This window comes from Ranitomeya variabilis, chromosome 2 (assembly GCF_051348905.1).
Source record: "Ranitomeya variabilis isolate aRanVar5 chromosome 2, aRanVar5.hap1, whole genome shotgun sequence".
In the NCBI taxonomy this organism is placed as follows: Eukaryota; Metazoa; Chordata; class Amphibia; order Anura; family Dendrobatidae; genus Ranitomeya; species Ranitomeya variabilis.
The window spans coordinates 6,536,872-6,549,991 of NC_135233.1; the positions used below are offsets into that span (position 1 = coordinate 6,536,872).

The 13,120-nt window shown below is 50.8% G+C and overlaps 1 protein-coding gene across 2 annotated transcripts in view; it reads left to right on the forward strand.

The window, feature by feature from the left end:
- The window catches only part of ABCC10 (ATP binding cassette subfamily C member 10), a 297,447-nt gene that overhangs the window by 275,119 nt on the left and 9,208 nt on the right, over nucleotides 1–13,120 (forward strand). The window lies entirely within an intron of this gene.

Sequence of the window (13,120 nt, forward strand, 5' to 3'; positions counted from 1 at the left end):
TCTAATTTCTATAACTCCGCTACAAAACATGTCATAGTCCTAACAAACCCAGCATTCATCTCGTATTAACGTGGGCATTCTAATGAGATCAAATATGTCCTATTTGGGATGCATAATTACAGAGAAATCCAAACTCTTTATCTGATGGAGTTAGAAGCTCATGTTTAGTGTGATGGATAGATGCTCCGAGGGACATTAAGAATATATATTTTCGTGTTCCTATCTTACACGGTTTGCCTAATATCTTACAAAAACAGAACAAAGGACTTTCATGGATTCTGGAAATTTCTAATCCAGCTCTAGCTGGCAAAGCTTTCCAACGCAGCTATGCCGGTCGTAAATTCCGATCTTCAATAAAACTCCCCCCACATACATTGACAAGGAGAGCTGAACTCTGAAGTAAAGGGAAGGGGGGTTTGAGCCCAGCCTGGGCTAACAGGAGAAATTAAACTTATATGATATTTCATACCTTATCGTGACATGTGGTAAGAGCACCCCTCATTACCTGAACTGTGTAGTGTCTACTGTCAGTGTTTGTGTGGTAAGAGCACCCCTCATTACCTGCACTGTGTAGTGTCTGCTGTTAGTGGTTGTGTGGTAAGAGCACCCCTCATTACCTGAACTGTGTAGTGTCTACTGTCAGTGGTTGTGTGGTAAGAGCACCCCTCATTACCTGCACTGTGCAGTGCCTGCTGTTGGTGGTTGTGTGGTAAGAGCTCCCCTCATTACCTGAACTGTGCAGTGCCTGCTGTTGGTGGTTGTGTGGTAAGAGCACCCCTCATTACCTGAACTGTGCAGTGCCTGCTGTTGGTGGTTGTGTGGTAAGAGCACCCCTCATTACCTGAACTGTGTAGTGTCTGCTGTTGGTGGTTGTGTGGTAAGAGCACCCCTCATTACCTGAACTGTGTCTGCTGTTTACTCTGTGTTTGTGTGGTAAGAGCACCCCTCATTACCTGAACTGTGTACTGTTTTCTCTCGGTGGTTGTGTGGTAAGAGCACCCCTCATAACCTGTACTGTGTAGTGTCTGCTGTCAGTGGTTGTGTGGTAAGAGCACCCCTCATAACCTGTACTGTGTAGTGTCTGCTGTCAGTGGTTGTGTGGTAAGAGCACCCCTCATAACCTGTACTGTGTAGTGTCTGCTGTCAGTGGTTGTGTGGTAAGAGCACCCCTCATAACCTGTACTGTGTAGTGTCTGCTGTCAGTGGTTGTGTGGTAAGAGCACCCCTCATAACCTGTACTGTGTAGTGTCTGCTGTCAGTGGTTGTGTGGTAAGAGCACCCCTCATAACCTGTACTGTGTAGTGTCTGCTGTCAGTGGTTGTGTGGTAAGAGTACTCCTCATTACGTAAACTGTGTGGTAAGAGTACTCCTTAATAAATAGTTGCATAGGTTGAAAAAAGACCCCATCCATCAAGATTAATCTTTCTCCACCAATTGTTTGTTTTTAACAGTAAATTATCTATAACCCCCAATGTTCTGTGCATGGAGGAATCATGCGGCCCCTTGTATAAAGCTGTTCTAGTGTCGGCCATCACTGCCTCCTGTGGTCGGCATTCCACAGTCTGACTGCTGTAACTGTAGTGAACCCTTTCCTGTTCAGCTGCCGGCATCCCCTTTCTTCCACCTGTAATCAGTGCCCCCTGGTCCTCAGTGCGGACTATGGAAGGAATAAAGGTACCTTCACACTAAGCGACTTTGCAGTGAGAACGACAACAATCCGTGACGTTGCAGTGTCCTGGATAGCGATATCGTTGTGTGTGACAGGCAGCAGCGATCTGGATCCTGTTGTGATATCGCTGGTCGGAGCTAGAAGTCCAGAACTTTATTTGGTCGTCAGATCGGCGTGTATCGTCGTGTTTGACAGCAAAAGCAACGATACCAGCGATGTTTTACAATGGTAACCAGGGTAAATATCGGGTTACTAAGCGCAGGGCCGCGCTTAGTAACCCGATATTTACCCTGGTTACCATTGTAAAAGTAAAAAAAAAAACACTACATACTCACCCTCTGATGTCTGTCACATCCCCCGCCGGCGTCCACAGGGTTACGCGCTGCTGCCGAGAACTTCCTGCACTGAATGTGTCAGTGCCGGCCGTAAAGCCGAGCACAGCGGTGACGTCACCGCTGTGCTCTGCTGGCCCTGACACAGTCAGTGCAGGAAGTTCTCGGCAGCAGCGCGTAACCCTGTGGACGCCGGCGGGGGATGTGACAGACATCAGAGGGTGAGTATGTAGTGTTTTTTTTTTTACTTTTACGCTGGTAACCAGGGTAAATATCGGGTTACTAAGCGCAGCCCTGCGCTTAGTAACCCGATGTTTACCCTGGTTACAAGTGAAGACATCGCTGGATCGTTGTCACACAAGACGATCCAGCGATGGACAGCGGGTGATCAGCGACGAAATAAGGTGCTGGCCTTCTAGCTCCGACCAGCGATATCACAGCGGGATCCAGATCGCTGCTGCGTGTCAAACACAACGATATCGCTATCCAGGACGCTGCAACGTCACGGATCGTCGTCGTTCTCGCTGCAAAGTCGCTTAGTGTGAAGGTACCTTTACTTGTACCCAGATCCCCCGTCCTCCTCCTGTCCTGTGGTCCCAAGTAATCTCCCATCTAATGTATACACAGATACAGGATTCCTCTGTCCTCGGTGATTACATTTATCTACAGTGATCTCCTCTGACATTTGCCCATCAGACGTCTCATCCGGATCTCCTGTAATCTTGTGATGTCGGGGTCAGATCTTATATCCTGCACAGTTTGGTGTCGTCAGCAAAGAATCAGAATCAGACGCACACTTTACTCTCAATCCATCCACAAGGTCATTAATAAAAAGGATAAAAAGAATCGGTCCCAGTACAGATCCCTGCGGTCCCCACTGCTCCCAGTACAGATCCCTACGGTTCCCACTGCTCCCAGTACAGATCCATGCGGTCCCCACTGCTCCCAGTACAGATCCCTGCGGTTCCCACTGCTCCCAGTACAGATCCCTGCGGTCCCCACTGCTCCCAGTACAGATCCCTGCGGTTCCCACTGCTCCCAGTACAGATCCCTGCGGTCCCCACTGCTCCCAGTACAGATCCCTACGGTTCCCACTGCTCCCAGTACAGATCCCTGCGGTTCCCACTGCTCCCAGTACAGATCCATGCGGTCCCCACTGCTCCCAGTACAGATCCCTGCGGTCCCCACTGCTCCCAGTACAGATCCCTGCGGTTCCCACTGCTCCCAGTACAGATCCCTGCGGTCCCCACTGCTCCCAGTACAGATCCCTGCGGTTCCCACTGCTCCCAGTACAGATCCCTGTGGTCCCCACTGCTCCCAGTACAGATCCCTGCGGTTCCCACTGCTCCCAGTACAGATCCCTGCGGTCCCCACTGCTCCCAGTACAGATCCATGCGGTCCCCACTGCTCCCAGTACAGATCCCTGCGGTCCCCACTGCTCCCAGTACAGATCCCTGCGGTCCTCACTCTACCCAGTACAGATTCCTGTGGTCCCCATTGCTCCCAGTACAGATCCCCGCGGTCCCCATTGCTCCCAGTACAGATGCCTGCGGTCCCCATTGCTCCCAGTACAGATCCCTGCGGTCTCCACTGCTCCCAGTACAGATTCCTGCGGTACCCACTTCTCCCAGTACAGATCCCTGTGGTTCCCACTGCTCCCAGTACAGATCCCTGCGGTCCCCACTGCTCCCAGTACAGATCCCTGCAGTTCCCACTGCTCCCAGTACAGATCCCTGCGGTCCCCACTGCTCCCAGTACAGATCCCTGCGGTTCCCACTGCTCCCAGTACAGATCCCTGCGGTCCCCACTGCTCCCAGTACAGATCCCTGCGGTTCCCACTGCTCCCAGTACAGATCCCTGCGGTCCCCACTGCTCCCAGTACAGATCCATGCGGTCCCCACTGCTCCCAGTACAGATCCCTGCGGTCCCCACTGCTCCCAGTACAGATCCCTGCGGTCCTCACTCTACCCAGTACAGATTCCTGTGGTCCCCATTGCTCCCAGTACAGATCCCCGCGGTCCCCATTGCTCCCAGTACAGATGCCTGCGGTCCCCATTGCTCCCAGTACAGATCCCTGCGGTCTCCACTGCTCCCAGTACAGATTCCTGCGGTACCCACTTCTCCCAGTACAGATCCCTGTGGTTCTCACTGCTCCCAGTACAGATCCCTGCGGTCCTCACTCCTCCCAGTACAGATCCCTGCGGTCCCCATTGCTCCCAGTACAGATCCCTGCGGTCCCCATTGCTCCCAGTACAGATCCCTGCGGTCCCCATTGCTCCCAGTACAGATCCCTGCGGTCTCCACTGCTCCCTGTACAGATCCCTGCAGTGCCCACTTCTCCCAGTACAGATCCTTGTGGTCCCCATTGCTCCCAGTGCAGATCCCTGCGGTCCCCATTGCTCCCAGTGCAGATCCCTGCGGTCCCCATTGCTCCCAGTGCAGATCCCTGCGGTCCCCATTGCTCCCAGTGCAGATCTCTGCGGTCCCCATTGCTCCCAGTGCAGATCCCTGCGGTCCCCATTGCTCCCAGTGCAGATCCCTGCGGTCCCCATTGCTCCCAGTGCAGATCCCTGCGGTCCCCATTGCTCCCCAGTACAGATCCCTGCGGTCCCCACTGCTCCCAGTACAGATCCCTGCGGTCCCCACTGCTCCCAGTACAGATCCCTGCGGTTCCCACTGCTCCCAGTACAGATCCATGCGGTCCCCACTGCTCCCAGTACAGATCCCTGCGGTCCCCACTGCTCCCAGTACAGATCCCTGCGGTCCTCACTCTACCCAGTACAGATCCCTGTGGTCCCCATTGCTCCCAGTACAGATCCCCGCGGTCCCCATTGCTCCCAGTACAGATGCCTGCGGTCCCCATTGCTCCCAGTACAGATCCCTGCTGTCTCCACTGCTCCCAGTACAGATTCCTGCGGTACCCACTTCTCCCAGTACAGATCCCTGTGGTTCTCACTGCTCCCAGTACAGATCCCTGCGGTCCTCACTCCTCCCAGTACAGATCCCTGCGGTCCTCACTCCTCCCAGTACAGATCCCTACGGTCCCCACTGCTCCAGTACAGATCCCTGCGGTCCCCATTGCTCCCAGTACAGATCCCTGCGGTCTCCACTGCTCCCTGTACAGATCCCTGCAGTGCCCACTTCTCCCAGTACAGATCCTTGTGGTCCCCATTGCTCCCAGTGCAGATCCCTGCGGTCCCCATTGCTCCCAGTGCAGATCCCTGCGGTCCCCATTGCTCCCAGTGCAGATCCCTGCGGTCCCCATTGCTCCCAGTGCAGATCCCTGCGGTCCCCATTGCTCCCAGTGCAGATCCCTGCGGTCCCCATTGCTCCCAGTGCAGATCCCTGCGGTCCCCATTGCTCCCAGTGCAGATCCCTGCGGTCCCCATTGCTCCCAGTGCAGATCCCTGCGGTCCCCATTGCTCCCAGTGCAGATCCCTGCGGTCCCCATTGCTCCCAGTGCAGATCCCTGCGGTCTCCACTGCTCCCAGTACAGATCCCTGCGGTGCCCACTTCTCCCAGTACAGATCCCTGTGGTTCCCACTGCTCCCAGTACAGATCCCTGCGGTCTCCACTGCTCCCAGTACAGATCCCTGCGGTCTCCACTGCTCCCTGTACAGATCCCTGCGGTCCCCATTGCTCCCAGTGCAGATCCCTGCGGTCCCCATTGCTCCCAGTGCAGATCCCTGCGGTCCCCATTGCTCCCAGTGCAGATCCCTGCGGTCCCCATTGCTCCCAGTGCAGATCCCTGCGGTCCCCATTGCTCCCAGTGCAGATCCCTGTGGTCTCCATTGCTCCCAGTACAGATCCCTGCGGTCTCCACTGCTCCCTGTACAGATCCCTGCAGTGCCCACTTCTCCCAGTACAGATCCTTGTGGTCTCCATTGCTCCCAGTGCAGATCCTTGTGGTCCCCATTGCTCCCAGTGCAGATCCCTGCGGTCCCCATTGCTCCCAGTGCAGATCCCTGCGGTCCCCATTGCTCCCAGTGCAGATCCATGCGGTCCCCATTGCTCTCAGTACAGATCCCTGCGGTCTCCACTGCTCCCAGTACAGATGCCTGCGGTGCCCACTTCTCCCAGTACAGATCCCTGTGGTTCCCACTGCTCCCAGTACAGATCCCTGCGGTCTCCACTGCTCCCAGTACAGATCCCTGCGGTGCCCACTTCTCCCAGTACAGATCCCTGTGGTTCCCACTGCTGACTATAACCCATTTAGAGAATGTACCATTTATGACGACATTTGTTTCCCGTCATTTAGCCAATTCTTTACCCATCTGCATAGAGTTTCCCCCAGTCCCGGCTGCTGGAGCTTCAGTATAAGGCTGTTATGTGGAACAGAATCAAAGTCCAGATAAATCAGCAGGCAACCAACATCCAGATTTGCACTTACCTTCTCGAAGACACTGGCCATGTTGTCAGACACAATGTAATCAAAACGTTTGCACACTACTGATGTCAGACTTACCGGACGATATAGTGTCCTGGATCCACCTTCTTACCTTTCTTATATATTGGTACCACGTCAGCCTTCTCCAATCGTGTGGCACCGACCCTGGTACAAGAGAGTCTAAGAATATGAGATACAGTGGTCTGTCAATTATTGAGCTCAATTCCCTCAGTATCCATGGGTGAATGCCATCTGGGCCGGGTACAGATCCCTGCGGTTCCCACTGCTCCCAGTACAGATCCCTGCGGTCCCCACTGCTCCCAGTACAGATCCCTGCGGTTCCCACTGCTCCCAGTACAGATCCCTGCGGTCCCCACTGCTCCCAGTACAGATCCATGCGGTCCCCACTGCTCCCAGTACAGATCCCTGCGGTCCCCACTGCTCCCAGTACAGATCCCTGCGGTCCTCACTCTACCCAGTACAGATTCCTGTGGTCCCCATTGCTCCCAGTACAGATCCCCGCGGTCCCCATTGCTCCCAGTACAGATGCCTGCGGTCCCCATTGCTCCCAGTACAGATCCCTGCGGTCTCCACTGCTCCCAGTACAGATTCCTGCGTTACCCACTTCTCCCAGTACAGATCCCTGTGGTTCTCACTGCTCCCAGTACAGATCCCTGCGGTCCTCACTCCTCCCAGTACAGATCCCTGCGGTCCCCACTGCTCCAGTACAGATCCCTGCGGTCCCCATTGCTCCCAGTACAGATCCCTGCGGTCCCCATTGCTCCCAGTACAGATCCCTGCGGTCTCCACTGCTCCCTGTACAGATCCCTGCAGTGCCCACTTCTCCCAGTACAGATCCTTGTGGTCCCCATTGCTCCCAGTGCAGATCCCTGCGGTCCCCATTGCTCCCAGTGCAGATCCCTGCGGTCCCCATTGCTCCCAGTGCAGATCCCTGCGGTCCCCATTGCTCCCAGTGCAGATCTCTGCGGTCCCCATTGCTCCCAGTGCAGATCCCTGCGGTCCCCACTGCTCCAGTACAGATCTCTGCGGTCCCCATTGCTCCCAGTACAGATCCCTGCGGTCTCCACTGCTCCCTGTACAGATCCCTGCAGTGCCCACTTCTCCCAGTACAGATCCTTGTGGTCCCCATTGCTCCCAGTGCAGATCCCTGCGGTCCCCATTGCTCCCAGTGCAGATCCCTGCGGTCCCCATTGCTCCCAGTGCAGATCCCTGCGGTCCCCATTGCTCCCAGTGCAGATCCCTGCGGTCCCCATTGCTCCCAGTGCAGATCCCTGCGGTCCCCATTGCTCCCAGTGCAGATCCCTGCGGTCCCCATTGCTCCCAGTGCAGATCCCTGCGGTCCCCATTGCTCCCAGTACAGATCCCTGCGGTGCCCACTTCTCCCAGTACAGATCCCTGTGGTTCCCACTGCTCCCAGTACAGATCCCTGCGGTCTCCACTGCTCCCAGTACAGATCCCTGCGGTCTCCACTGCTCCCTGTACAGATCCCTGCAGTGCCCACTTCTCCCAGTACAGATCCTTGTGGTCCCCATTGCTCCCAGTGAAGATCCCTGCGGTTCCCATTGCTCCCAGTGCAGATCCCTGCGGTCCTCATTGCTCCCAGTGCAGATCCCTGCGGTCCCCATTGCTCCCAGTGCAGATCCCTGCGGTCCCCATTGCTCCCAGTGCAGATCCCTGTGGTCTCCATTGCTCCCAGTACAGATCCCTGCGGTCTCCACTGCTCCCTGTACAGATCCCTGCAGTGCCCACTTCTCCCAGTACAGATCCTTGTGGTCTCCATTGCTCCCAGTGCAGATCCTTGTGGTCCCCATTGCTCCCAGTGCAGATCCCTGCGGTCCCCATTGCTCCCAGTGCAGATCCCTGCGGTCCCCATTGCTCCCAGTGCAGATCCATGCGGTCCCCATTGCTCTCAGTACAGATCCCTGCGGTCTCCACTGCTCCCAGTACAGATGCCTGCGGTGCCCACTTCTCCCAGTACAGATCCCTGTGGTTCCCACTGCTCCCAGTACAGATCCCTGCGGTCTCCACTGCTCCCAGTACAGATCCCTGCGGTGCCCACTTCTCCCAGTACAGATCCCTGTGGTTCCCACTGCTGACTATAACCCATTTAGAGAATGTACCATTTATGACGACATTTGTTTCCCGTCATTTAGCCAATTCTTTACCCATCTGCATAGAGTTTCCCCCAGTCCCGGCTGCTGGAGCTTCAGTATAAGGCTGTTATGTGGAACAGAATCAAAGTCCAGATAAATCAGCAGGCAACCAACATCCAGATTTGCACTTACCTTCTCGAAGACACTGGCCATGTTGTCAGACACAATGTAATCAAAACGTTTGCACACTACTGATGTCAGACTTACCGGACGATATAGTGTCCTGGATCCACCTTCTTACCTTTCTTATATATTGGTACCACGTCAGCCTTCTCCAATCGTGTGGCACCGACCCTGGTACAAGAGAGTCTAAGAATATGAGATACAGTGGTCTGTCAATTATTGAGCTCAATTCCCTCAGTATCCATGGGTGAATGCCATCTGGGCCGGGGAATTTGTCATTGTTTAAATTGCTCAGACTTAAATGCACTCCTTTTTGTGTTATACTAACTATGAGGTGGTGATCTTTGATTTTTGACTTGTTGAATGATCCCTGTAACAGACAGTTCATTGGTGAACACGGATGAAAAGTGCCTGTTTAATATCTCAGCCTTTTCTTTGTCCTCTATTATTATCTTGTTATTGTCATCTTTTAAGGGACCGATACCATCTGTTGTTTTCTTTTTGGCAATGATGTATTTATAAAAAATGTTGGGATTCATTTTAATGTCGTTGTCGATTTTGTTTTTCTGTAGATAACTTTGCTGCTTGATTTATTTTTTTCATTTCTTATTTACATCTATATACTCCTGAAATGTTATTTCCATATTCTCGGCCTTCAGGATTTTGAATGCCCTTTGTTTTTGTCCCTGACTTGTAGATCTGATATTGTATCTGGTCTATGTGACAGAACCAGATCCAGCAGATTACCTCCCCTGGTTGGTTCATCTGCAGCTGAACCAGAAGATTCTATGTCCAATTGAATGTCTGGATAGTTACTGTCCCCATTATAAGAACCCGGTTAGGCTATGTGCGCACGTTGCGGATTTGCGGTTGTAAAATTCTTCGCCGATTCTTCCTCTCTTGGCGGAAAATGCTGTTGAAAATCCAATTGTTTTTTTCTGTGGATTTGTCTGCAGATTTGCAAGCTAAATAAACATATATTATTTAACACAAAAAAAAAAAGAATTGTGATGTCATCTCCTTGTCCAACCTCTTCTTTTACATTTTTCATCGAAGACCATAATATCATTACATACCATGTTCAAATATAATGTTTAGTATTATTGAAATCCACCGCACTCCCTGTGTGGAATATCTTAGAAACAAAAGGATTTTTTGAAATTTGCTAATTTATTCAAGTGAAAAACAGAAAATCAAATGTGACAGATCAAATAGTAGGCAGTACAAGCGACTGAGTGATTGACGTTTCGACCCTCCCGGGTCTTACTCTAAAGTCGCACTTAATCCAGGATTTATGAGTGGCTCTTATGGTAACGAGGATGTTATCCCTGTAGTGTCAAGGGGCAGGTACAGTCTTTTTGATACCAAGTATGGCCTGATAGTTGATTTTTCTCTGAGTATGACCTTGCTGAGGAATAGCAGCGGTGCATCAGCGTCTTGCTGCTGTTTGCATATGCGATTCAAATAGAAAGTTGGTATGTCACTGGAGACAACCTTTTTTGCAGGTGCCAATGTATCAGCCTTAAATTGCTGGTAAGTTGTATGTGGTTTAATGGATTTGCCAGTTCTGGATAAAGCCTTGTAGAGGGGTAACAGCGGCGCCTCTGCGTCTTGCTGGTGGACATGTAGGCTTAATACCCTTAGAGGATGGGGGATAGCGCTCCTGCGTCCTGTGGGAATATTTACAAATATAATGTTTACACACACAACAAATATAAGTGTTAAATAAATATAAATATATATATATATATATATATATATATATATATATATATATAATGTATATTTTAATGCTCCATGCGCAGTGAAGAGGCAGTGACCCACAAAGTTCAAACACAAAAGTCTCTTTACTGTGTTACTTCACAAACAAAGGTGCATAGCGTTTTATAGTGCACGTCATTAAAGTTCAATACACGGAGTTGCATCTCGCCTCAGTGCCCGTTTCATAGCACTACACATCATCTGGCTTTTAGATTGCAGTCCCTAAACACGCTGGACCTCTCCTTGCCCAGTATCCGTGGGGCGACCACACGCCATATTACAGTCTGCAAACACAGCTTCACATGTTGGACACTAATAATAATAATAATAATAATAATCATCTTTATTTATATAGCGCCAACATATTCCGCAGCGCTTTACAGCTTTACAGTTACAACACAACAGTCATAAGTAACAACGTTAACAATACAGTAATAAAGCACAATAAGCCGCCCCTGCTGGTGAGAGCTTACAATCTACAATGAGGTGGGGGAGATACAAAGTACTGGTGTGTATTTACAATGATGTATTTACAGTGATGGTCCAGCCATCTTCAGGGGGTGGGAGGTAGATGGAGATAGTGAATGGGCTACACACAAACATAAAATGACCTTGATTAGTTAATGTGGTAGGCCGCTCTGAACAAATGTGTTTTGAGCGAGCGCCTAAAACTATGCAAGTTGTGGATGGTCCTAATATCTTGGGTAGAGCATTCCAGAGGATTGGCGCAGCACGGGAGAAGTCTTGGAGTCGGGAGTGGGAGGTACGGATTAGTGCAGAGGTTAGTCGGAAGTCATTTGCAGAGCGCAGAGGTCGGTTAGGCCGATAGACAGAAATGAGGGAGGAGATGTAAGGGGGCCGCACTGTGGAGAGCTTTGTGGGTGAGAACAAGTACTATGAATTGTATCCTGTAATGAATGGGCAGCCAGTGTAATGAATGGCGAAGAGCGGGCGCGTCCGAGTAATGATTAGCCAGATGCACACGCACTACACTACACACGCCAGTCCTCCTCTGACTAGTTCCCATGGGTGTCCTGCACCGCTGTATCATAGATTCTTTACTCACACAGACCAGGATATCCTCTAGATAGCAGCCGGGCACCATATCCACCTGTTTGCAATTGTTACACATGCCAGTTCTCTTCCGGGCACAGGACTGTCCACATCCGAGACCAGTTATCATGGACGACTTGCATCGCTGTGTACGCTGCGGGTGCCAGGCTATTCAGCTGCCCTGGGTGCTGGCTCCACTGCCCTGTGCTGCTTCACACACATAGCCAGCGCTCTGCAGGTCACACACATACAACTCTGTCAAAAATTGAGACCGCTGCAAAATGTTCAGTTTGTCTGATTTTTCTCTTTAGATTTTTGAGTAAAATGTAAATTGTTCTTTTATTCTATAAACTTCTGACAACATGTCTCCGAAGTTCCAAGCAATACATTTTGTATTTATTTTTTGAAAATGAGAAATGGTCAAAATAACAAAAAAAAACCCATTGCTTTCAGACCTAAAATAATGCAAAGAAACCAAGTTCATAATCATTTAGAAACAACAATACTAATGTTTTACCTCAGGAAGAGTTCAGATATCAATATTGTGTGGAATAACCATGATTAATCCCAGCTTTCCTGCGTCTTGGCAGCTTTCCTCCAGTCTCTCACACTGCTCCTGGGTAATGTATGTGTAATACCAAGCCCAAGGTTTAGCAATGAACAGGTGTCAGCCAGATACCCTCATTAATAAAATGGTACGTAAAGAGTTAAATAAGAGAAACACACACACGAAATCTGCCTGATACGCAATATCTGTTTAATTTTTGTATTTAGAAAAATTGCGTGGGCTCCTACGTAACTTTCTTAACCAGCAGATGGAAAGCTGAGGGCTGATGTTAATATTCTGGGAAGGAGGCAATAGCCATAAAGGTACCCAGGCTATTAATATCAGCTCGAAGATGTTTGGTTAGTCTTTAGTGACTAGTTTACAGGGGAACCCCAGAATAAAATTGACATGGGGTCCCCTATAAAATCGAACCAGCAAAGGCTAGGCAGACAGCTGCGGGCTGATATTTGTATTGTCCGGTGACATCAAGCCCACAGATTAGTAATGGAGAGGCATCTATAAGACATCCATTCATTACTAATCCTATAGTTACATGGTAAATAAAGACACGGACAGAATGAAGTCCTTTAATTGAAATAATCACACAGACTTCTTTATTAATCTTAATTTACCATACTTACTGAACGCCTAATCCCCGAATCCCTCGATCTCCTGTAACAAAAATAAAATAATAATCCAACATAAATACTCCCTGTCCGTCGTAGTCCATTTACTGTGTATCCCACGACGATCTCATGTGTAGAACAATCACATCGGGAGATGTGACTGCTCTACCCGGCCTCCAGTGATACACTGCGGGAGCGATTATCTCTGGTCAGTGTATCAGAGAGTTCACCGGAGTTCCTGCTCTTACTTACGCAAGTGAGAACTGGAGCTGATCAGCTGATGAACTCCGGTGAACTCTCACGGCGGCACAGTGATACACTGACAGGAGGTGATCCCTCCCGCAGTGTATCACCCGAGGCCGGGTAGAGTGGTCACATCTTCTGATGTGACTGTTCTACACGTGAGATCGTTGTTGGACACTCGTTACTACATGGACTATGGCGGAAA